Source organism: Arvicola amphibius, chromosome 1 (genome assembly GCF_903992535.2).
Source record: "Arvicola amphibius chromosome 1, mArvAmp1.2, whole genome shotgun sequence".
Taxonomy (NCBI): domain Eukaryota; kingdom Metazoa; phylum Chordata; class Mammalia; order Rodentia; family Cricetidae; genus Arvicola; species Arvicola amphibius.
Genome location: NC_052047.1, coordinates 57,873,555 through 57,900,023, shown reverse-complemented (window position 1 = coordinate 57,900,023; position 26,469 = coordinate 57,873,555). Strand labels below are relative to the sequence as shown.

At 38.3% G+C, this 26,469-nt stretch overlaps 1 pseudogene; it reads left to right on the top strand.

Moving 5' to 3' along the window:
* Positions 1–278: 278 nt before the first annotated feature.
* The window catches only part of LOC119809231, a 38,966-nt pseudogene continuing 12,775 nt past the window's right edge, over positions 279–26,469 (top strand).

The window sequence follows — 26,469 nt, the reverse complement described above, 5'->3', positions numbered from 1 at the left end:
TTTCTTTCATTTAATTTATATAATGGATTACATCTATAGATTTTTGTATGTTGAACCAGCCCTGCATCCCTGGGATGAAGCTGAATTTATCATGGTGGAATTTTTTTGATGTGTTCTTTGATTCAATTTGCCAGTATTTTAATGGGTATTTTTGCATCCATGTCCATGAGTGAGATTGGTTTGTAATTCTCTTTCTTGGCTGAGTCTTTGTGTGTTTTTGGTATCAAGATAACTGTAACATCATAAAAAGAGTTTAGCACTCTATTGGTGATGGAGAGATGTCTCAAAGGAAATTCTCTGCTCCCAGACATGGGTCCTTGGGCTTCTTGCCTTGGAAGTGCAGCAGCAGGCATCGTGGGAAAGTGAAGAGTTTCCCCAAGGATGACACTTTCAAACCTGTTCACCTCACAGCCTTTCTAGGCTACAAGGCTGGCATGACCCACATGGTCTGGGGGGTTGACAGACCAGGATTCAAGGTAAACAAGAAAGAAGTCGTGGAGGCTATAACCATTGTGGAAACACCACCTATGGTAGTTATGGGCATCATGGGATACCCCGAAACCCCATGGGGTCTCTGCACTTTCAAGACAGTATTTGCTGAGCACTTCAGTGACGAGTGTAAAAGGCGTTTCTACAAGAACTGGTACAAATATCAGAAAGCCTTCACCAAATACTGTAAGAAATGGCAGGATGACATTAGCGAGAAACAGCTGTAGAAGGGCTTCAACAGAATGAAGAAGTAATGCCACGTCATCCGCATAATTGCCCACACTCAGATGCGTCTGCTTCGTCTGCGCCAGAAGAAGGCACACTTGATGGAGATCCAGGTGAATGGAGGCACTGTGGCTGAGAGGATAGACCGGGTCTGGGAGAGGCTGGAGCAGCAGGTTCCTGTGAACCAGGTGCTTGAGCAGGATGAGATGACTGATGTCATGGGGTGACAAAAGGCAAAGGCTACAAAGGGGGGACCAGTCATTGGCATACAAAGAAAGTGCCCCCACAAGACCCATTGAGGGTTGTGCAATGTTGCCTGTATTGGCACTTGGCACCCTGTGAGAAGTGGCCTTCTCTGTGGCTCGGGATGGGCAGAAAGGCTACCATAATTGGACAGAGATCAACAAGAAGATTTACAAGATTGGTCAAGGCTACCTTATCAAGGATGGCAAGCTGATCAAGAACAATGCATCACTTGGTCTTGATTTAAATTTGGTAAATGGTATCTATCTAAAAATTGTCCATTTTTATATTTTTTTTATATTTTTTATATTTTCCAGTTTTGTCAAATACAGGTTTTTGTAGTATAACCTAATAATTCTCTGAATTTCCTCAGTGCCTGTTGTTATGTCCCCCTTTTCATTTCTGATTTTGTTAATTTGGATGTTCTCTCTCTACCTCAGGGTTTTGTCTATCTTGTTGATTTACTCAGAGAAGCAGCTCTATGTTTTATTGATTTTTTTTGTATTGTTTCCTTTGTTTCTATTTTGTTGATTTCAGCCCTCAATTTGATTATTTCCTGTCTTCTGTTCCTCCTGGGTTAGTCTGTTTCTTTTTGTTCTAGAGCTTCCAGGTGTGCTGTTAAGTCACTAATGTGACCTTTCTCCCTTTTCTTTATGTGGGCACTTAGTGCTATGATCTTTCCTCTTAGCACTGCTTTTGTAGTGTCCCATAGGTTTGGATATGTTGTACCTTCATTTTCGTTGAATTCAAGGAAGTTTTTAACTTATTTCTTTATTTCTTACTTGACCCAGGGGTGGTTTTGTAGTTCACTGTTCAATTTCCATGAGTTTGTATGCTTTCTGGGAGTAGTATTGTTGTTAAATTCTAACTTTAATCCATAGCGATCTGATAAGACACAGGAGGTTACTTCATTTTTTTTTTTTTTTGTATCTGTGGAAGTTTGCTTTGTTACCAAGTATGTGATCAATTTTAGAGAAGGTTCCATGTGGTGCTGAGAGGAAGGTAAATTATTTTGTGTTTGGGTGGAATGTTATATAGGCTATTTGTTAAATCCACTTGATTCATGACATCTGTTAGTTCCCTTATTTCTCTGTTAAGATTCTGTCGGAATGGAACTGATGGAACAGGGGACCAAACCGGACTCTCTGAATGTGGCTGACGGTGGAGGAGGACTGAGAAACCAATGACAATGGCAATGAACATGAACTCTACAGCATGGACGGGCTCACTGTGAGCCTTGTCAGTTTGGTTGCTTCCTGGACTTAGGGGGAGCTGGGAGGACCTTGGACTTAACATAGTGAAGGGAACCCTGGTGGCTCTTTTGTCTTGGAGAAGGGTGGAGTGGGGGTATGAGTGGAAGGGAGGGGAGGGAAGGGGGAGGAGGAGGGGAGGAGATGGAAATCTTTAATAAAAAAATGAGAGAAAAAAAAGATTCTATCTAGTTTACCTGTCCATTGACAAGAGTGGAGTGTTGAAGTCTCCTACTATTAATGTGTGGGGTTTGATGTATGATTTAAGTATTAATAATGTTTCTTTTATAAATGTGGGCATAAATGTTCAGGATTGAGACTACATCTTGATGGGTTGTTCCTGTTGAGTATAAAGTGTCTTTCTCTATCTCCTATGATTTATTTTAGTTTGAAATAAATTTTGTTAGATATTAGGATAGCTACCCCCTCCCTTGTTTCTTAGGTCCATTTGATTGGAAAACCTTTTCCCTACCTTTACCCTGAGGCAGTGTCTGTCTTTGAGGTTGGGGTGTGTTTCTTGTATACAGCAATAGGCTGGATCCTGTTTTCATATCCATTCTCTTAGCCTGTGTCTTTTTATGGGCGAATTGAGTCCATTGATATTAAGTCATATTAATGACCAGTGGTTGTTAATTCTGGCTATTTTATGGTAGTAGTGTTTGTGTGTTTCACTTCTTTTTGTTATGCTGGTGTGTGTGTGTGGGGGGGAGGTTATCAGTTGCCAGTGTTTTTGTGGGTGCCGTTAGCTTCCTTGTGTTGGGGTTTTCTTTCTAATACTTTCTGTAGGTGTGGGTTTGTGAATACATATTGTTTAAATCCGTTTTTGTCATGGAATATCTTGTTTTCTCCATTAATGGTAAATGAAAGCGTTGCTGGGTATAGTAGTCTGGGCTTGCATCCATGGTCTCTTCGTGTCTGCAGCACATATATCCAGGACCTTCTGGCTTTCATGGCTTCCATTGAGAAGTCAGGTATAATTCTGATAGGTTTACCTTTATATGCCACTTGACCTGTTTCCTTTGCAGCTTTTAGTATTCTTTCTTTATTCTGTATGTTTTGTGTTTTGATTATTATATGGCAAGGGGATGTTGTTTTGGTTTGTTTTTCCCAGTCAATTTGGTGTTCTGTAAGCTTCTTGTACTTTCATAGGGATATACTTTTTGAGGTTGGGAATGTTTTTTCTGTGATTTTTGTTGAATATATTTTCTGTGCCTTTGAGCTAACATTCTCCTTATTCTACCCCTATTAGTCTTAGGTTTGGTATTTTCATGATGTCCCAGATTTCCTGGATGTATTGTGTTAAGAATTTGTTGGATTTAATGTTTTCTTTGACCAATGAGTTTATTTTCTCTATAGTATCTTCAGTACCTGAGATTCTTTCTTCTATCTCTTGTATTCTGTTGGTTATACTTGCCTCTATAGTTACTGCTCATTTACCCAGATTTTTTTATATCCAGAATTCCCTTGGTTTGTGTTTTCTTTATTACCTCTATTACAGTCTTCAAGTCTTGACCTGTTTGCTTCACCTGTTTGATTGTTTTTTCTTGGTTTTCTTGGGTTTCTTTGAGGGATTTATTAATTTCTTCCAATTTTTTTTGTCTTTTCTTCAATTCTTAAATGAAGTTTTCCATTTCCTCTTTAAAGGTCTTTATCATTTTCACAAAGTTTCATTTAAAGTCATTTTCTTCTAATTCTGTGTAATGATGATGAACTCTTCCTTTTGTGTGACCACTGGGTTCTGGGGTTACCATGTTGCTTTTGAGGTTGTTGGAGGAATTCTTGCTTCAAATGAGGTCAACAGTGTCTTTGTGTCTTGGTCCAATCCTTGCAGTGGCTTTCTGAGTGTTTGGGAGTTTTTCTTGGTCCGCTCTGTACTGTCAAAGTCTGTTTCAGAAAGCCTCTGAGGCCTCTATAAGCATTCTTGGTCTTCTCTCCTGGTTTGCTCTCTTGGTGTTCTCTCTTGGTCCCCTCAGTATTATAGCAAGCTCTCAACTTTTAGGTGTGTAGTGGCTAGTAGCTTGAAGGGTCCACTGGATAGGGTTGAGTTTGGGGGATCCTACCCACAGGAAACTTCCAGCTGGTTGGCTAGAAAAGCCAATGGAATTGGGGGAGGGGCCTGGGGTTTGTCCCATTATGGAAGTACTAGAGAGTGGGGTGTCCTGCTGTGTGGTTTTTCACTCACCTCTTGAGTCCCCTTAGTATTGGAGCAAGCTGTGATTCAGAGTTCCACCAAGGTTGCAGGAGGATAAACAGGTTTGGGGGCAGGGTGGGACTAGTAGTTTGGAGGGGCCTGCTGGATGGAGTTGGATTTTGGGGGAGACTACCAACAGGAAACTCCTGTTGCAGGAGGTTAGGTGGGTTTGAGGGTGGAGTATGGCTCTTAAGTCCCGTCAGTATTGGAGCAAGTTGTGTTTCAGAGTCCCACTGAGGTTGTAGGAGGATAGTCCTACATATCTCTTCTAAAAACTTGAATGTATCTTACCTTTGTCAGCTAGCCATAAAAGAATTATAGAGCATGAATCCCTTTCATTTTTCCCATTTGATCAGGATCTAAGGAAAGTTTGTGTTCTTTAGGAATTCTTTACCAAATGAGATAGCTTTTCTCTATTATTTTGGCATGTGTTGCTGTCAAATCCTTCTTTTTATATGTATAAACTGCTTATTCTATTTGATCTGGTTGTGAATCAAGAAACTGATCCAGAAGAGCCTCTGCCTGTGGATATAGCATTGAATGAAAGCATTATGCTAACATATGTTGAAATTTAAGAGTGCAAATGCAAGGGGTGGAAAATGATCTCACTCTTCTCATTTAGGGAGTTGGAGACATTAGGCTTTATTCTAATAAAATGTGGTATGTTTTCAGCTTGGGCTGGAGCAAAAATCAAAATACATTAAGAGAAATTGACATTAGAAGTGTAATGAAACAGATGGTTGCAAAAATTAATTTTATCAAGATGACTCATTAGCATTGTGAAGCCAGTCAGAAGCTAACAATGACCTGTAACAAATCAAGAAGAATGGTCCTTGGCTTGTGTTTGTCTGTGCTGAGGAGTGACCCATATTCATAATCCTTCATTAGTAATGCATTTTCTTCTGACTGACTAGATACATTTTTCAACTATTGTTCTTTTTCTCCCTGTGTGTTTGGGCAGGTGGTTGATCGAGGTGGTTTAGTGCATAAGGTTTGGTTCATCCAATTAAATGAAATGGGAAAAGGGAAAACAAAATTGACAAAATGATAGTTTTCTTTGTAAATTAGGAGAATTAACCTTCAGATTGGGGAGAGATCAATACCACCACATCAACATGTTTACCCTCAAATAACCTTGGGTAGCTTAGGTATCCATCTTTAAAAGCAGGTCTATTGCATAAACTGTTTTTCAATTCAAGTCTTCTCTATTTCTTATCTGGCTTCCTGTCTACTCTTTAATTAATTTTTGGGAACTAAAGTCCTTATTTTATGATAAGAAAAAGGAAAAGAAACTTGGACAAAGTGTCTTCAGGTTTTCTTTATAAACTAGACAGAATCAGCAAGCCAGTAAAGATGCAATGCCAACTCATTTAGGGAAAGGTGGAGTTTCTTTGTGATGGATTGCTAGGTTGCTTGCCTGGCTGCCATGAATAAGTTGTTTAAAGTAATTCATCCATCACGTCTCCTCTTTGTACCATCATTTCCTTGCCTCTAACTGATGTTAATAATATTAGCCTTGGGGTTGGAAGAAGAAGGGATATAATAAAGTTCTGATATCATTCAAACTTACGTAGGAGCAGCATAATTACAGCCCACGGATATATACTTGCATCAAAATCATAGCCTATCAATCTTAATCAGAGCCCCTGCAGAATTTGTCTATGAGCAAACTGTCTTAGTCACATCATAGCTGTTGGGGGGAGTGAGATATTACTGAGAATGTTTTGATATTTTTAAAACTAGAAGCTTTTTAAATGACCTAATTTAATCTATGATGGCAAGGAATTAAGACAGGTTTAGATGATTATATAAAATATTCTTTAAAATTTAAAGAGTTGTTTCTTAAATGAAATACTCTGCTCAACTCAACCATTAACCAGTATTAGAAAATGTGCTCATTTCTTATTATAATTTATCCTGCATGGCACTATTGCCAGGGAGGCTTATTACTTCTCTACCTTCCCTTTTAGATAAGGAAATTGAATCTGAGATGTTACAAATGATCCAAATCCAAGTCCATTCATGTGAGATTCTAATACCTTACAGGCAGGCTCATCCTGGTGTGGTTGTGATAGTAAAGTGAGATACTGGTTCTAAAATATGCCCTTTCCACAAAATATGAAATGGCAAGATATATTCCATAATAAATGTTTAATATTGAGAAGATACCATGAGCTTTAAAGTTGCATCTAAGATTCTACGTAAACCAAGTATGAATCTGAGCCTCATCATTCTGGTGTGTAGGATGGGAAGAAGTATGAGCTGTATTCCAGTTACTAATCCATGACACCTGGCACATCTTCATGGTGATTTCCCCTAAGATTAAATTGTCTATCTTAAAGGGAAGCTCCTTAAGACAAATAATATTCTAGGGTAAGAGAACACATTCCAACAACAAGGAAACGTCTACAACTCAGGAACTAAATTACACAAAGACTTCTGGAAGTCCCTGAAACTGAGAAGATTCACTAGACCCTTTCATCCCCAAGCACACATACGCTTTAAAGACTAAAGAGAGAAACTTTCAGACAAGCTGGTACACTAGAAAAATCAGAGAGCAGCCGAGCTGCCTGGAAAGGCTGAAACAAACTGATCTACTTAGACATGGTTTTCTCCACTCTGTGGAGCTACCTTCGGGCTGTGATGTATCCTCCCTATTTTCAGTATGCATTAGCTATAATCCATGTTGGGGTAAGTTTGGGAACTGTAGCTGTCTTTGAGTCATCTTTGTACTGTTTCCTAATTTATGTAATCAACCCCACTAAAAAAAAACATTGGTTTAATAATTTGCTGGCTTGCTGATGTGTGTACATTGGTTGTTTATCAGTCCCCTTTATGAGGTGAGTTATGTTTATTCATATCTGTCCAGGAAGGATGCTGTCTGACAGGATAGATAGTGATTAGACAGGGGTAGGGTTAATACATGGAGAGCAAGTGAGAAGGAATTCTATTGCTCTAATGGGAGAGAAACTTTGCATTCTACATCTTGGATGCTAAGTTGTATCCAACAGTCCACAGTGTACTCAGAGACAAATCAACATGCTTCAGATAAAAATGATTGTCAGTTTCCACCAAAGTAACACGTTGGTGGAATTTAGGTTGAATTTAGCTTGTCTGAATTCAAGATGGAGTCAGTGGAAGAATTTGAGAAATAGAGAATTTCCAGGCAAAATGTCTTCTCTCACAAAAGAAGCCCTAGTTCATTGTTGAGGATCAAAGAGGAAGAACCACAAGCACAGAAACTGGGAGAGGGGGTGGAGTGGAGCAGGCCTGCTTGCACTTGCTTCCTACTTAGTGAGTCTGCTACTTTACCTGCAGGCTGTTAAGACTGAAAATATTAAAGTTCTGCAGGGTAGGTATTTGATCAAGGAGCCTATCACTGTTTGTCCTAATGAAAGTATATGCAACAAAAGAGCAATGCTTATTATTATGCAGAGAAGTTAGTAATTGAACTCAGAGACCTCTAAAGAATGCTTATAATCCTCTTATTCAAAAAAAGTAGGATTCTTAATATTTGTAACTAATCCTGATTTAGAACACAGAGAATATTAGATTCAGATGTGTGAAGAGTTTGCTTGAAAATGATTTAAGCAAAACCCCTGAGAGGACTTTGCCCATGAGGCCAGCCAGATACAGGTGAAAAAAAAACTTTCTAGTCTCCACCATGTCTATGACACCTGGAGAACTGTGTTCTATATAAGAAGTCCTTCTTAGCAACCTGAAGTAGAAGCCATCTCTCACGCTTTTTCAATGTGGCCTACAGAATGGAGGCTTCGTAAATGTTTGCTATAAAAACATGTTGTCAGAGACTTGGCAATATTTACCTATTATATTAGCAGAAATCCAGTCTTCAAAGTGCTCGAGGATGCAAGAATCAATTATTAAAGGTTTTGAAGCTGTCATGTCCTTTAAACCTGCTCTTTGTATAAATTTGTTTCTCTTCATATTTCTTTATTTAAAGAGTTTTGAAAATTTTCCTCATTGCATGGCAAATCTGACCTTTTTTTTTTCCTCTGCATTTCCAGCTTTGTTTGATACAAATGCTTTGTTTCAGATGACAGGGAGGATTCACTGCCTCTGAGCTGATGAAACATACCCTGCAATTAAAATCAAACATATTTCCACTCCAGTCTCAGTCTATGATGTTTCAAGAAGGGGGGTGGGATACTATTAAAATATAAAAGCCAAACTCATCAGGTTTTGAACTATTTCTTGTCAAGCACATTCATTGTAGAATTTGGATTGCTTCTTGAAGAGTTGAGAAGATGTGTTCAGAAATCATGAAACAAACAGAGAACATCTAGCTGGACAGCAGGACCGCGAGGAGTGCTTTTACCCATTGAGACGGTGGGACAGATCTAACGGGAGACCACCAAGTCCAGTTGGAATGGGACTGATGGAACAGGGGACCAAACCGGACTCTCTGAATGTGGCTGACGGTGGAGGAGGACTGAGAAACCAAGGACAATGGCAATGAACATGAACTCTACAGCATGGACGGGCTCACTGTGAGCCTTGTCAGTTTGGTTGCTCACCTTCCTGGACTTAGGGGGAGCTGGGAGGACCTTGGACTTAACATAGTGAAGGGAACCCTGATGGCTCTTTGTCTTTGGAGAGGGGTGGAGTGGGGGTATGGGTGGAAGGGAGGGGAGGGAAGGGGAAGGAGGAGGGGAGGAGATGGAAATCTTTAATAAAAAAATGAGAAAAAAAGTGTATACTCAGACTGTGAAACAAAAGAAAATTTTCCTTTAATAAATCATTTTAACAGATGTTTTTCATAGCAAAAAAAAAAAATGCGTTGTTTTTGGAGAAGGTAGCTGATGCCCAGGAGCCTAAGAGTTAGTATTGTATTTGGGAGAACCGCCATTACCCTGCTCTTTTGCCCCTGTTCATTTTACCCTCTGGTCACAGAAGAGATGAATTCTAATTCTAATTCTCCCAGTCTGTCTTTAGTATTCAAATCCTTATCCACAGGAAAGGGTTACTAAGGAGACTGAGCAGATGTGGAGGTTTGTTAGACTTCTCTTTTAAACAGGGCTGGATATCACTTTCCATTTTGACCTCCTGAGTGGTGATTTGCATTGGTCAAGACTCTAGCAGCTTTGACTCTGTGAGGCCATATTTTTCATAGTAGTCTATAAAACCCATAATTCTCTGTCCTATCCTATGATCCCTATGGCTAAGGAGGAATAAGAGGATGCAGGCTCAGCTAAGTCCTTTCCATTAACCGGCAGGTTCCGTGTTCCCAGAAGCTTAATTTTAGCTGCTGTGTATTAGCCTGTCTATAAGCTTAATTATGCTGCTTCCCAAATTAATTTCTTGAGTCTTTTGATTCCTTATTCCCACAAATTATTTATAGTTTTAAGAAAAAGAAAATTACCAGGTCATTTGTATGGACCTAATCCACCAGAATGGTGTATTTATAGTTAAAGAAGAAAGACAGATACAGAAGGGGGCCATGTGAGGACAAGAGAATACAGTCATTAGAGAGATGAAGAGGTCACAGAAGAACCAATTATGCCAATGACTTATCTTGAACAAAATTATGGGAAAAAGCAATCTACTGATGAAGCTATCTAGTCTTCAGTTCTTTGTCATCATCATCCTGGTTAACTCTGGTGTTTAATTTATCTTACCTAAGATGCACTTACGTAGGTTGTAAGTGTTGAATGTTTTCTTAGCTCTGAAGAAAAGTAATATTTTTATTTGTTGATACAAACAAAATATATGGATTCCCCTGCCTTCTAGGTAAAGCAAATTGGAAAGCAGGAGGAAAGATAGAACTGAGACTCTAAAGACATTATTCAAACAATACCTATCATGAGAAACTGTAAAAAACATTGTCACAAAGAAATATCAAATCAGATGTGAAACCAGATATCAATGGATCTAAAAAATAATAAGAAGCATTTTGAACTTGGAACAGGACAGTAAATGGCTCTGCAGGCAGATAACATTGAACAAAGGCACGGGCATTTTTTTTCTTCTCTGTGGAAGGTTGAATCTCCTAAACTGATGTTTGAGTCTCTTAAACCCTGTCTTCATAATGGACTGAGTGATGTACCTCCTGAGGTTTCCTAGCGGTCTAGCCTACTTTTCACATCGTTCTTAGCTGTTTACTATAATGTATTAAACTCTCTAGCCCAAAAGAATATAGACTAACGACTGAATACAACTGTGAATGCATTCATTTTGTTATCATTGAGCACTTACACAGTCAATGTCTGCTGATCTGAAATGATGAATTGTGGATAGGCAGGATGGGTAGAGCAGTGCTTATTGATAGAAAGGAACAGTTTCACAGTCTTTTAATCTGTGTTATATCTAAAAGCTTCTCTAGAAGCTGTTAGGGTTTGCTGCAGAGATCCGATGCTGCCTTTAATGGATTCCTATCAGAGCATTTTTCTTAGTACTAGTCTTGGTGAGAAGACTGAGATTTTGAAAATTTAAGATTTATAGCAAGAAGCCTCTCCAAGGTTTTCCATTCTGAGGAGTATGGTACGGTAACAAATTTGGGTTGAATACATAACCCAAAAGGAACTTGTCAGTTTTCATTATTACATAAGTATAGCAATTTCTGAGGTTCATTTGAAGAAATAAATTCAAATACCTACCACAGATTTGAGAAGAGAGCATCAGTAGAAAGGAAATGTTGACTCAGTAGGTACATGCATGCTAAATGGTGAGGTTGTATGAAAAAGTACTGTGGCCCACAGCTTGCAGAAATATTCCCATAGAGTCAACCTCATTCTTCCACTAATTATCCTTGGATACTAACCAGATCTAAGTGGGAGTCCTAACTTATTGGATTATCAATTAATAGGAATTATCAGATTCCTATCTCTAATAAGCAATTTAAGAAGTTAAACAATAACTTCTACAATTTAACTTCAATGACCAGGGATTGAATAACTGGAGTTTTCTGTAATTGTAGTCTCTAGTTACAATTTTGTTCCAATTACAGGAAGCCTAACAGCTAACCACCTCCTAGGATGGCCTGCTACAGCTCCACCTCTACCAACAGCCTCCCATCAGGGCACCCAAAGCTATCCATTTGGCTCAGTATACCATTTCTCTACTCAACCTGCCCTTGAATTCCTGTCAGGCTGCCAATGACAGTGGTTATTCTCTTGCTGGTGTTCTAGCTGAAGAAAGCACCTGTGTTTTTCATTTAGATTGTCTTGGTTACTTCTTAATGTAAACATGCTTGTTATATGCCAGTTACATGGAAGGAGGAGTTAATTATAAAAATTCCCATTCCCTGTCTTTGCCTATTCTTCTATTTTCTTCCTATACATAGTTCTGCTTTCTAAGCTTTTCATCTCTTTCCCATCTTATTTTTTGAGAGGGTCAAGATTTTTTCAATATTATCTTTGGTCTCCACTGAGGGCTATAGAAGCGGGGAGAATGAATACAGTAGATTTGGTGCTGTTACTTTTGGTTTGGATGATGGAGGAGGGAAATCTGTCTATGTGTTACTTTCATTGGTTAATAAAGAAACTGCCTTGGCCCTTTAATAGGACAGAAAATTAGGTAGGCGGAGTGAACAGAACAGAATGCTGGGAAAAAGAAGGCAGTGAGGCAGATGCCTCAGGCAGTCGCCATACTTCTCCTCTCCAAGACAGACGCAAGTTAATATCTCTTTTGGTAAGTGACCACCTCATGGTGCTACACAGATTACTAAATATGGGCTAAAGCAAGATGTGAGAATTAGCCAATAAGAGGCTAAAACCAATGAGCCAGGCCGGGCGGTGGTGGCGCACGCCTTTAATCCCAGCACTCGGGAGGCAGAGGCAGGCGGATCTCTGTGAGTTCGAGGCCAGCCTGGTCTACAAGAGCTAGTTCCAGGACAGGCTCTAAAGAAGCTGCAGAGAAACCCTGTCTCGAAAAACCAAACAAACAAACAAACAAACAAACAAACAAAAAAAAAAAACTAATGAGCCAGGCAGTGTTTAAATGAATACAGTTTCCGTGTAATTATTTTGGGTAAAGCTAGCTGCTCAGGAGCCGGTCAGCAGAACGCAGCCCACCTCTCCTTCTTCAGTTGGGGGTCTCTTCTCAGAGAGGCCAGATTTTCCAGAGCCCAATGACAAATTGCTTCAGATGACTGTACCAGCCAATGTACCACGTGTCTATCAGCAAATAATTTTCTTTTCCCTCTTGTTAGAGAGATAAAAATTACATTCATAAACCCACCAGAGAGAGCCAGCCCGAAACTAAGATTCTCTGGTTATAATCTCCTTTTCATTTGGCTTTTAAGGGAACATAATAAAGTACAATCTGATAACACCTGCCTTGCAACATTTGGGATCCCAAACAATTTCCTCTGTTTTCTTTTAGTCCTTCTATGTGGGGAGGAGAAATGTTTTAATGTTAAAATGGTAAATCAACCCTTGAAAAAACAGTAGTGACATTGTTTTCTTTATATTTTCCCCTCTATATGATGTAGTATTTTCTTAGAAGTTTAAGAAGTATTTATCACCAATTGGTATAGTCTATGCCAAGTGGAAATAATAAAACTCATAAATCTAATGAGTGGAAAATTCCCTCCAGGTTCATGTGTAGTCATCCTAGCTCGCTCCCACTCAATCACTGTTTTCAAAGCCATAACCAGTTTCTTTGGATTATGACACAGAACTCATAGCGTGAGGTGTTCATGTCCTTCTGGCATAGCAGGGGTAATGTTATTATATAACACCCTCTCTGTTTTCCAGCTCTGCCCTCTTTTTTGCCTCCCACAACTTCCTTCTCCCTTTGAAAAGTTCAGCAAATGGAGGATGTAAAAGTAATGTTATATACCTGCCTGAGGCAACTGTGCTTCATTTACAAAGCTGAAGGAGGAAAAGAACGAGGAAAATATTTATTTGACTTTACCCTAGAAGGATGGTTGTTGCTGAAGGGGTTTTTCTTATACTTACTTCTTACAATGTGTTTAACAACAACCTCCCATCCCCTCTATGAAATCAAGAGTATATGGCCTTGGAGACAACTGAACTTGCTCATCTCTTCAGCAAGTGAAAAAAAATCAAAAGATGCCCAGATTCAGGCAGAGTCAATACTCTCATGGAAATCAGCTGACCAAGAACTTAGACTACTCCTCCAGCTTTTTCAGGAAAACTACTTCAGCTCAGGAAATCCTAGTGACTGGGATATAGAATGCCTTCTTCAGAGTCCTGGCCCCTCAGAAAGCTTAAGAACATACTTTTTCATCTTTCTCATTATTGGTTTCTTATTCCAGACCAATAAACAACAAAGACATAAGAAAACACATTAAAACAAGGACTTGAACCAATATTGTCTCTGCTCCACCTTGCTTTGGTGAGCTGTTGGTTTTAATTATCTGAGACATCAGTAAACCTTTTGAAAGGAAGCAAGAAATCTGGAGCGGAGGACTCTGTTTTGAGAAGCTTTTTTGGATAAACTGCTTTTGAGTGCTAACTAAAATGTTCGATGGGGAAGATGATCCACACACTAACTCATTCAGCCTGCAGATGATCCACACACTAACTCATTCAGCCTGCAGATGATCCACACACTAACTCATTCAGCCTGCAGATGATCCACACACTAACAACTCATTCAGCCTGCAGATGATCCACACACTAACTCATTCAGCCTGCAGATGATCCACACACTAACTCATTCAGCCTGCAGATGATCCACACACTAACTCATTCAGCCTGCCATCAATGCTTATCTCAGATTTGCATTTGCATTTCATTCAATCTTTCATTTCCACAGACATGACTAGCAAGGAGTCTCTTCCAAATATGTGAATAGAAAGAAGCCCTGGTTGGTTTTTACTTAATAAAAACTGTCTAACTTAAAATACTTTTACTCTTTTGGATATCGTCAAAGTTTTTATTTTTTATTATTCTTTCAGTGTTTCATGATCATATTCTTCTCATTACCTGAGCTCATCACAGATCCCTCCCTATTTTCCTGTTCACCCTACTTTTTTTTCGCTTTTAATTATGTGTCTTCCTGTGTGTCTGTGTGAGATTATATGCACATGAGTACAGTTGTCTTTAGAGGCCAGAAGACAGTGTTGATTCTGCTTGTGCTGGAATTATAGGCCTTTGTGAATGCCTGAAATGGGTGATGGGTGCTGAACTCAGGCGCTCTGCAAAAGCAGCAAGTAAGTAAATATTCTTTATCATTGAGTTTGAAAACTACCTGTTATATCTTTTTCTGTTGGCTTGTGAACTATTTCAATTTTATTATTTTCTCAGCGACCATCCTAGGGATTTATCCAAATCAGGGTTTCCTAAAATATTTGTCTATTTGGAATAGATTCCTTGTTCAATTTTCTTAAAGTTTTAGTTGATTTTTTGTTTTCTTCACACAAGGTAGAATTATCTGGGAAGAAGAACCTCAGCTAAGAAAGTGACTCCATTCGATTTACCAGTAGACAGTCTGTGTGTGGGGGGTATTTTATTGATTAATGATTAATGTATGGGAACCCAGCCTACTGTTGGCAATGCCCCCCTGGTTCGTGGTCCTGGATTGTGTGAGAAGGTAGCTGAGAAAGCCATAGGAAGCAAGCCAGTAAGCAGCAATATTCCATGGTTTCCATTTCAGTTTCTGCCTCTAGGTTCCTGCCTTTGAGTTCCTGCCATGACTTCCCTCAGTGATGGACTATGACTTGAGAACTGTAAACCAAAATAAACCCTTACCTCCCTAAGTTGCTTTTGGTTATGATGTTTTATCACAGCAATAGAAGCCCTAGTCAAGACACTTATCTTAATTTATGGTGGAAATTATAAATTGTTCTATTTCATTGCATAGTTATATATAAAAATATAAATATATCTTTGTGTCTCACATGCCCATTTATTTATAAGTATGACTGCTGTAAATGTTTGCATTGTCTCCTTTTGAGTGATATGGGCTATCACGTACTCTCAGAAGAGCATAATCAAATGACAGACTCTTGATTAGACTCAGGGTCAATTTTCATTGAGACAAGAATTAAATGTGTTCATATAGGGCAGTGGTACAATCGACACTTGGCAGAACATTTATAAATACCATTGATAAGGAAGGCTCTTGCCTTTTGTAAATACCTGGGAGTCGGGTGATGGGTTTTCTAACATGAACTGAGATGGAGTTAGGAATACAGAAGATTTTAGTGATGCTGTGCCTTCCAGAACTTCTTATGAAATACAATCCTCAATCAACATTCTGTTTCCCCAGAATGTATCCGCTCCAACATAAAATTTGTATGTTTGGGTTGTCAGTATCACCTTCCTGATTATTTGATTATCTCTTTTTACTTATCAAAAGTTTCATATACACATATAATATTTAATAAATCATAAAATTATATTTATAAAAAGAATTGTTTTAAAACAAACTTATCCATTAGTTATATCAGTCAGTAGACATTTGTCCTATATGAGTACTTACAGACCTGTGTACAGACCTGTGTACACAAGATAACTTAAAATTTCTCAAGTGGAAAGGGGTAGAATGAGTGAGGTGCTTAAGAAGCCTTGTTCGGAAGGAAACTTTCTAGTTGATGCCCAGGAGTTTATTTTTTTTTTATCTAAACCATAAATGGCTTCTGCCTTTCAGTAAACAGACAAGGAAGACTCTGTTTCCTAGAAGATACTATCAATATCAAGTTATGTGGTCACACGGGGGCTTGGAGTGGTCAGTCAGGAGAGGACTTTACCCTATGTCAGTGAGAGATTAATTCAGATTAATTCTGAGGCTTATCCATCTTAGTTGGCTGCTCAGTTCCCTGCAGATCTTTCTTGTTGCAGTTCTCAAAGGTGTTGCTGGTGATTTATTTGCTGAAATGCATGACCACTAGCTTGATTTGCTCCTGATGAACGATTTATTCATGCTATATTGCCATCTGTTATGCGCAAGAGACAGGCTTGTTTTATATTATTTTTGGTTTTATTTGCTGTTAGCAGGTACACAGCAGGGAGTGAGAAAACATCTCAGTGATGATGGATGTGTGATTGTATAACACAGAATCGTGCAGTCTACTAACTTCTGTTTTCTACCAGCAAAGACAAAGCTTATCTGTCTCTTCCTGGGGCTTCTGAAAGATACTTTCTAAGGCTAGGTGGTTTTGAATTTAATCCCCCAGGATTCACATTTTGGACATGCAGTGTCATGATGTGAGACATGGTGGGACTTAAAATAGGTGGTGTACTACAAGAATATTAGTTGTCTACAATGGTGCTTTCAGAAGGGATTCATGGTGACTTCATGAGATCAAGTTGTCATTTAAGAACAAGACAAACAGAACAAAACAAAAAGCCAATACAAGACCCTCTCTGCTACTTTGTCTCCTATTTCACTGCTGTGCTGGTTTTTTTTTTTTTTTTTGCCATAAAAGCTTCATTTGAGGCTTAATCAATCGGGCTGACCAATCATAGATTTCCACCTTCAAAGTTGAGCATCTAGTTAAAAAGACCTTACTCAGGAATTGGGTGCTTTATTTTGAAATGAAAGATGAACTGTTAAAATGGTTTAAAATGGGATTCCAGATAGCAAACTAATACTTCCAAATTTTAGTTCTAAATTCACCAATGTGGTGTTCATTTTGAAGTCTGTTTGGGTTCAGCCTAATTCCAAACACTTTACTTACATCATTCTTATTAAATGTACATTATCATTTCTGTGAGACAAGTATTTCCCTTGTTCTCATTCCAGAAATGTAAAACTGAAATGTGTTTAAATATTTATTCCATGGACATTCAACAGAAAAACAGGTCAAAGAGGGTTTAACCAAAGGCAGGCTGTTAGGCATATCCTTGAGCTTCATGAAGTTTCAAGGTGGGAAGTGACTTAGAGTTATGAATGCCAGGTAGTTCTTTGAATTTGCCTGCTTTACTTTTCTTTCTTGACAGGCAATCCCAGAGTCTTCCAGATATTCTCTATAGTGCCCTTCATTTCCTGTGCTGGAGTACAACGTTGTCAACATATGTGTGTATGGATACACACAAATACTACACTTGCTAGTTGCTGTAGTGAGTATACTAGAATCAGCGCTTTCACATGTAGACTTGAAATACTATGTTTGTTGTACAGTGCTGCATCATGTATTATCAAAACATATGCAGCTGAAAACAATTCACATATTATTTAGAATTTCAGTTGGTCAAGATTCTGAGCACAGATGAGCTTGGTCTTCTGCCATCAAATCCCTTCCACCGCAATGAAGGTATCAGTCTAATGGTAGGTGCATCTGGATGCTTGGCTAGAGAGATATTTGTTCCAGAGCTCATTCATGTTGTTGGCTGACTGTGTTTTCTCAAGGTCATCTAAATGAATATCTCAGATTCTTACTGACCACTAGTTGGAGACTGCTTTTAGCTCCCAAGGATCCCTGCCCTGCCCTTCCATATGTCTCTAATGATAGGTAGTTCACAATGTGACTAGTTGTTTCTTCAAACCCATCAGGACATTTTTTTCCTAACTCTATTTTACCAAGAAAGAGTAATCATTAGAGTGATATCTATCAAAGCCATTACCAAAAAACTCGGCTATAAGTACATCATAGGTTGTATGTGCTTCTAGAGGGAGAAAATATAAAAATGGCTCATTTGGCTCATTTCAAGATGGCTGATGAGTGTAATTTCACTGAACTTCCAAGTGTTTTCCTACTGTCACATATGTCTGGGAGACCATATGATGTCGAGTTTACTATTGGGTGAGTAAGAATGGAAGCAAGAAAAGGCAGTGAGATGATAATGATGCCTTCAAAGGACTTAGTATAATTATTACTGCTTGTTCTAAACTTACTTCAGTCCGGGATGCCTAATAGTTAAACACTCTGCTCCCCAGCCCTGAAAGAGGCATTACTGTCCAGCTATTATTTTGTGTTATGTGGGACAAAATCCCAATTTTGTTGATTATTGAACTATTTTTGTATGATCTTGAGATAGTGTCTTAAGGGTCCTAAGCTTCTGTTTCTTATAAAATGGAAACCATGTCATCCACCACAGTGGATGGTAGATGAATATGTAAAGACCCTGTACAAAGTAGGTATTGTATCAATTTCAGGTCTCCCTCAAACCTCTCCCTTTCTTATCTTTATGCAGAAGACTCCTCTGTGTCTTCATTTGTTATTTTAAGCAAGTGTCTTTTCTCTCACTTGCTGGTAGTCTTTAATCTTCACAGGGATAATTGCACCGCAGTCATGTTTCTCCAAATCTTTACTTGAAACTTCTTAAATCTTCCCTAGGAATTTTGCTGTTACTAGTCCACCTTATATTTGGAAGTGGATTCATCTATTTCACTTTTCCTCATTTAGTCCTTATAGAATGACCTAGACATTTGGGCAAGTAATATAACCGACACCTCTTTATGCATGGTCAGTTTGATTTTATTTTTCTGGTTTCAGGATACAGTTTATTTTGTAACTGTATTCTGTTGTGTTTACTCTTCACATATTGAAGAAAATGCAGAGTTAAAGATACATGTCCTCTGCTTCTCCTGGAGAGACACAATGATTCCATGAATACATTGGTTTGCAACAAGCAATGTGCCTTATTAGATATTTAGGGCACACAGCCTAATGAATTATTCTGGATCCAGTCTAGGGATTTTGAGTGTACAAAGAACAAGATAAATTTCTTGTATTTCACTCCTTTCGGGTAAAGCCAATGCCAGAATAGATGAATATTATTCTAGAGGATCTGAGGTTAGAACATCATTATGTGGAGAGTGCCCTTGCCTCATTCTTGAGGAATTTTTATTAGAAAATAGCTGAGCAAGAAGCCTTTCAGACACTCAAGGTTAGTCCAAGGCTATTGAGAATGAATCCCAGGGTCCTAGAAGTGAGATTATACATGTAGGGTATCCAACTAGCCACCTGAAATGTGAAGACTCGGTTCAAGGCAGCTGACCCTAGAAACATTTCCAATATCATTCTGATAAAAGAGTGATCTCAGTTACTTACTTGACACAATACATCTAAGTTTAGAGAATGGGACTTCCTCTGATGACATCTTTCTTTGGTTAAAGATCTGCTCCCCTAGAGCTTGTTTGACAAATATCTTGTGAGATACCTTAGTCCCTGTCTTCCTTTGGGAATTAGAAAAAATGCTATAGAGTCTCTCTCTCTGCATCTTCCTGTCTATGTGGAGAAGTATTGTTCTAATATTTTTGTCATATTTTTATTAAGAAAAAATATTCTCATAAAATTAATTTAATTAAAAGGAAAAAATATTCTGAAAGCTGATATGATTTATATAGATCTTTAAATAGTATCCAGTGTTGCTCATTTTCATTTAGGGAGTTGTGCTTCCAAAGCCTTATGCTCTCTACCCCTGTCTTTGTCTATATGCTGTTTGTCTGTCTCTGTCTCTCTCTCTCATTGTATGTTTATAGATTGTGTAGGACAGAGGACATCTTTGGGTATTGATCTTTAAGGGTTATTTATCTTTCTTTCTTTCTATTTTTTTGAGTCAAAGACTCTCACTAGCCTGGAGCTCTTGAGATTCTGCATTCCTGCTTGACCAGTAGGCCCCACGTGTAGTGCGGAGTTGCGGGGAGGCCTGCTTTTCATCCCGGTGGCCAGGGTAGCATAAGCTCCCAAATAACAACACACAAACTGTATTCTTTAAAACACTGCCTGGCCATTAGTTTCAGCCTCTTACTCACATCTTGACTAACCCATATCGAATAATCTTTGTAACACCATGAATGGTGTCTTACCAGGAAAGATTCAGCACATGTGACCTGGTGGCTGGCTTAATCACATCTCTCCCTGAGGAGAGGCACGGCAGTCTGCCCCAGAGAGGAGAGGCGGGGCAACTGTCTGAGCCATCTACCTCACTTCCTTTTTCCTGTTCTGTCTACACCACCCACCTAAGGGCTGGCCAAGGCAGTTTCTTTTTTAAAACAGAAGACCCTCCCACATCACCCAGGAGTCCTGCTGTCTCTGCAGTCCCACTTCTGGAATTACAAGTGTGTTTCTTTCACATGAGTTCTGGAATCAAAATTACTTTATGGACTGACTAAGCTATCTTCCCGTACCATAATCCTTCCTTCTGAGTGCCTTTTGGAATGTGCTTTTTCTGTTTAAAACAAAATAAGAAAATTTTATTCTTTTTTGTTTATTTATTTATTTTTGCTTGTTTGTTTTGTTTTTGAGACAGTGTTTCTCTGTAGTTTTGGAGCCTGTCTTGGAAGTAGCACTTGTAGATCAGGCTGGCCTCGAACTTACAGAGATCCGCCTATCTCTGCCTCCCAAGTGCTAGAATTAAAAGGGTGCACCACCACTACCTGGCTCAAAAGTTCTATTTTTAATCACATGTATTCTCCACTTATTACCCCAATACTTCCCTGGAGTCTAAAGCCATTTTCTCTCCTACATTCTAATTTTCATTGTTGTTCTTCTTCCAGCAATACTTAGAAAAACCGTTTTTTTAATTTTTATTTTACAATGCATTCATCAAGCTGTGTCCTACCAAAAGACCACTATTGCCTGCATAATTCATTTCTGAGAAATTTAGTTCCAGTTCTTTAAGTCAAGAGCATGTCCTTGATAATGGACTTGAAGTAGGACATACAGTCTTCACAGTCACACTAAACCCCATGCCAGCCAATTATTTCTTCTATATGGTCCTATGCTTCCTCCAAGCTCTGACTCATACACATTCTAATCTCTCTCTCTGTCTCTCTCTCTGTCTCTCTCTCTCTCCCTCCCTCCCTCCCTCCCTCTCTCTCTCTCTCTCTCTCTCTCTCTCTCTCTCTCTCTCTCTCTTTCTCTCTCTCTGTGTGTGTGTGTGTGTGTGTGTGTGTGTGTATGTCTGTCTCTGTCTCTCAAAATTCTTTTTCTCCAGTTCATTCTGTTTTTCTGATCTCTACCTGAATTTTACTTCATCTATCACTTTCCATTTTAGAGCAAGGATCACCTGTGAGTCCAGAACTAACCCTAACATTTCTATGTATCCCAGGATTTACTCTACTTGTGTGAAAGTAGGAGAGAAAGCTTTGTTTTGAGACTAGCTGGCCTCTTGCCTTGTTTCCTCCAAATGACTTTAATTCCCTGAAGGCAGAATCAGAGACTTATTCACCATAGTTACCTCTAGACTCTCAGAGCAGTTTATTAAATGATTAACTATACCCTATCATGTAAATGAAGATACTGAAAATCAGCATGTAAGTGTGCTTGCCATTAGCACATCATTGTCTGAAGTCAAAGCTGGTTATAAATCTATGTTTTTAACTGCTGTAGGGCAGGAGTTTATGCAGCTTGCTATCTTTATTCTCTTATTGCTTTACAATAAATGATCACATAATTTAGTATCTGAAAGCAGCCATTTATTTTGCTTATAATTTGAGCATTAAGCTATGGGGAGAGATGAAGTTTAGTGATTTGTCTCTTTCTCACCTGGCACCATCTAAAACAGATAATTCTGGAGGATCTACTCCAAAATGGTGACCCACTTAGTGCTTGACACCATGGCATTTATATCCTTATGTACCATGCTGTCCTCCAGGACTAGGTCTTACATGCCTTGAGTTTATCAAAGCACAGTATTATCTCTTACTACTGTGATAATTTTCTAATAGTAACCCTAAACCAGGTAAAAGCTATGTTCAAACAACATTGTTATACTTATTCTGTATCATACAAATCAAATAAATTACAGGGCTCATTATGATGAAGGTGTTGAAGAATACCCTGTATTTAGTGGGTGTGTGGCAACGCCTCATTGAAGTGGGAACTACTGTTCCATGCAACATCTGCCAGGAGACATACAGGGAGAGTTTAACTCTGAAAAGAACAATTCACTATAAATTGAATATACTTTATTTACACCTATAATATTGTGTATATTGCACAAATACTAAGCCACACCCTTGCTTACAGGGTACAGATTTTCTTGTAGGCCATGTGAAAAAATTGACTTAGTCAATTTGTGCTCAACCACCTAGACACTTGATGGTGTAAGAAAATTCTTTCTTAGATTTCTTTCTGTTGATTTTTTTGTACTAGCCTTGACCTGATGTACATGACTGACTTATGTATTGTTCAAGTTTATAGCCATTTAAACCTGTTGCCTCATGTATAAGAAATTTATAATAAAATACACATTTATATCAATTAGTCTGTATAGAATGAAATTACATGGAAATAATACATAATATTTATATAAAATTTATAATCTTATCATCATTATTAAAGTACCAATATAGCTATGTATGGAGTGGAAATAAAGTTTAATAACAGATTATTATTAAATAAGTGAATTATTAATATGCAATTATATTAAAGAAGACAAATATTTAAAGCAATTTTAAATTGCAAAAAAAAAGAAGAAAATTCTTTCTTTGATTGAATTCTATGGACAGGTGATTTATCCCTGTCTCTGCCCATTGTTCTAACCCCAGTTGTACTTGCTTTTGGGCTACTTGTTAGCTTGTTTCCTAGTTTTTCTGATCTTGGCTGTACTCTCCCTTTTGTCATGGTTAGAGAATGTTTGTCAAGGTATTTCCTGGTCTACAGGAATGCAGGTATCTGAATTGTCCTTAAGAGATCACTTATTTAACAGTTGAAAAACTCTCACTTGTTCTCATAGCAGAAAATGAAGTCTAAGAGGGCAAGAGAAGGTATGTAAGCCTTCTGAGGGATTAGAACCAGCAAAGTGTCACTTCTGTTGAATTCTATTTGATAATCAAATCACAAGAACAACCTAGAGGCAAAATGTTGCCAGATCCTTGGTTTTGATGGATGAAGATGCTAAGTCATACTGCAAAGGAAATTGGAATGGAAAAACAAAATTTTTAGACACTAATTAAATCTATCTCTCAAATGTAATAATAGAATATCATAGAATGTTGTAAGTCATGGAGAAAAAACAGCAAGGCTACTATATGAACCTTGTAGTGATATTTCATTTGTATTTTAATAAATAAAGCCACTAGAAACTGGATGGTAGTGGTGCATGCCTGTAAGCCCAGCAATAGAGAGGAATTTAAAACAGGATAGGAGGAGGAGACAGCTCTTATACACAGTCTCATTCTAGATTCCTGGAGACATGATCATCATTTCAGACTGAGATAGAGATAAGAGCCAGTGGCTGGCTGTTTTGCATTTCTGACATTCAGAATGAACCCCAAATTCTGTCTCTGGACTTTTATTAATCATGATACAGAACCTGGAAAGCAGATGGGGTGATGATAATGAAGAAGCCCAAGGGAAGATCAGAAATAAGTTGAGACTGTGCTGATTTGAGGATGGGTAGGATTCTAAGCTTTTACAATAAATGGGGAGAGCTAATTTTTCACTAAAATGTTTTTGGTCTTTGGCTAGAGAGAATTTGTTTCTTAGCACTCACCTTCAGTAGATCTGACATTCTCTGTCATGGTTTGCATGTTCCCCATAGACTCATGTGTGCAGACAGAAGATGCTCATTTATTTCTTTGGTGCCCAGACCCAAAATAATCACACAGAAACTATGTTAATTAAAACACTGCTTGACTAATAGCTAGCACTTATATCTTAAATTAACCCATTTCTATTATTTTATATTTTACCACAATGCTTGTGGTTTACTGATAAGGTTCTGGAATGTCTGTCTCCTTTAGCAACTACAAGGCATTTCTCTGACTTTGCTTACTTTCTGCCAGCATTCAGTTTAATTTTCCTGCCTACCTCTATTGTTCCCTGCCAACCTCTATTGTTCCTTGTCACAGGTCAAAGCAGCTTCTTTATTAACCAATGATAATAAAACATATTCACAGTATGTAGAGGGGAATCCCACACCACATGTATTTGAACATTTGGTCTGAGGCAGTGGTGTTGTTTAGGAAGATTTAGGAGGTATCAGTTTGCTAGGGGAATATGCTACTCCCACAGTCCAGCTAAGGAAGTTAGAGCCGAAGGGACTGAGATCAATCTTCTTTGGTTTCACACTTCACAGAAATGAAGACTTGGAAATGAAGAGTTATTCCTAAGTATTAATTACTTTTGTTAGACATATCACAACAGAAATTCCTTAGAAGCATGACTTAAACACCAGGCTTACTTTTCAGTTCTTGAATCTAAAGATCAAGATATCAGGAAGATTGCTTTTCCAAAAACCTGGCTCCTTGGTTTATAGATAGCCATTGTCTCTTGTGTCCACACATGTCTTACCCAATGTGTATGTCTGTGTTAATGTCCTTTCCTATAAACTTCAGTCACTAGATTAGATATACTATAAAATATTTTTGTTTGTAAACACTTATATCTAACTCAGTCCATTATGAGGAGCTATGGGTTTCAGCTTCAACATGTAATTTGGTAGGGGAGCAGACTTTAGTCCATAACCTTTTTCACATAAGGCCAAAGGTAATCTGGAAAGTCAGAATTTTTCTGTGAAATTTCTTGTTGTTCATCTCTTATTTAAAGAGTCCTTCTCTTTGTTCAGCCTCTTGGCACTCTTAATAAGAATACTTGCTTCTTGTGAAATTACTTGTCCTGTATTCTGCATGTCTCACTCCCTAATTCCTTGATGATGCCTCCAAGGTCAGCAGAAAGACATAGGAACCTGAGAGCCCTTGGGCAAAGGACACACTGGCACACAAATGGACCCACAGGCTATTGTAACATGTGAGGACGTTATCTTTAAATGAGTTGGGGAAATTAATATTGCTCACTTGTTATGCTTACCCATATTATCTGCTCTGAGAATCATCAGGACCAGAGTCATTATTGATAATATTTTTTAATTAAAAGGAAAATAACTTCTTGTAATTCACTTGTTTCTTTAGGGACTTGATTCCACATCTCATAAATCTAAATAGCAGGCATCTGTATGCTCACCCACAAGCTCCTTCTCTTAGGTTGATCTGGAATCTGAAAAGAGGAGTAGCTACTAAAACAAACCCTTTCTAAGGAAGACCTAAGGTAGGAGACAGGAGGCAAGACTCCAAGGGCTTATTGAGATCTCAGCCAGGGCAGTATTCTTTTCTCCTCTCTATTTAAGACAACAGAGAGTGATTGGGATAGCACTGATTAAAAATACTGGGATTGTTACTTATCTCCCGCCCTTGGAATGTATCTGAAATCTTGTTTTTCCTTATGCAAATTGAACTAGCAAACAAGTTTCAAAAAGAAAATTTGAGCAAAAGGGTATCTGAATTATGGACTCAAATTCCATAGCTTTGACTCTGAAGACCCTCTTTTCTTTTCTTTTCTTTTCTTTTCTTTTCTTTTCTTTTCTTAAAAGGTGACGTGGGATGTCCTTCTGTATATGTTTTGCTTTTATTGGTTAATGAATACAGTTGCTTTGGCCTATGGCAGGACAGAATAGAGTAAGGCAGAAATTCCAAGCAGATGGAGGAGGAAAATAGGCGTATTCAGAGAGACACCATGTAGCCACCAAAGGAGAAAAATGCCCAGCAACCTTACTGGTAAACCACAAGCCTTGTAGTAAAATATAAAATAATAAGAATGGGTTAATTTAAGATGTAAGAGTTAGTAAATAAGAAGCCAGAGCTAATAGGCTGAGCATTGTTTTAATTAATACAGTTTCTGTTTGATTATCTTGGGTCTAGATGGCCAGAAACAAGTGAAAAAACCTCTACCTAGAAAAAAATTATTTATTCTCTGAGAATATCATGCAAAGGATATTGATCATATTCTTTCCTCTTCTACAACTTATGCCATATCTTTTCCAACCTCCTTACCCATCCAATTTTATGTTCTTGTTCTATTTTTGAAAGACAAAACACACACACACACACACACGCAAACAGAAAATGGTATCTGATTTGAATTAGCCAGCTACTCTTAAGCACGTGAACTGCCTTGCCGTGTGATTGATATACCCTGTCACTTTATTGTAGAAAACTGATTACCTTCTCTCAACAGGTACCAATTGCAAATAGCTTCTTTGGTTTTGGGTGGGAATTTGTTCCTACTTCCCTTCCTTCCTTCCTGCTGGAGTTTTGACTGACTTGAGCTCGTGCATGTCTTATATACATTGTCACAGTCTTTGTGAATTTGTTCATCTGTCCTGTCATGCCTAGATTACACTATTTCCAGGAACTCATCTATCACTGCAGGAGTTTACAGTCTTTCCATCTCTTCTACATGGAATCCTGAGTCTT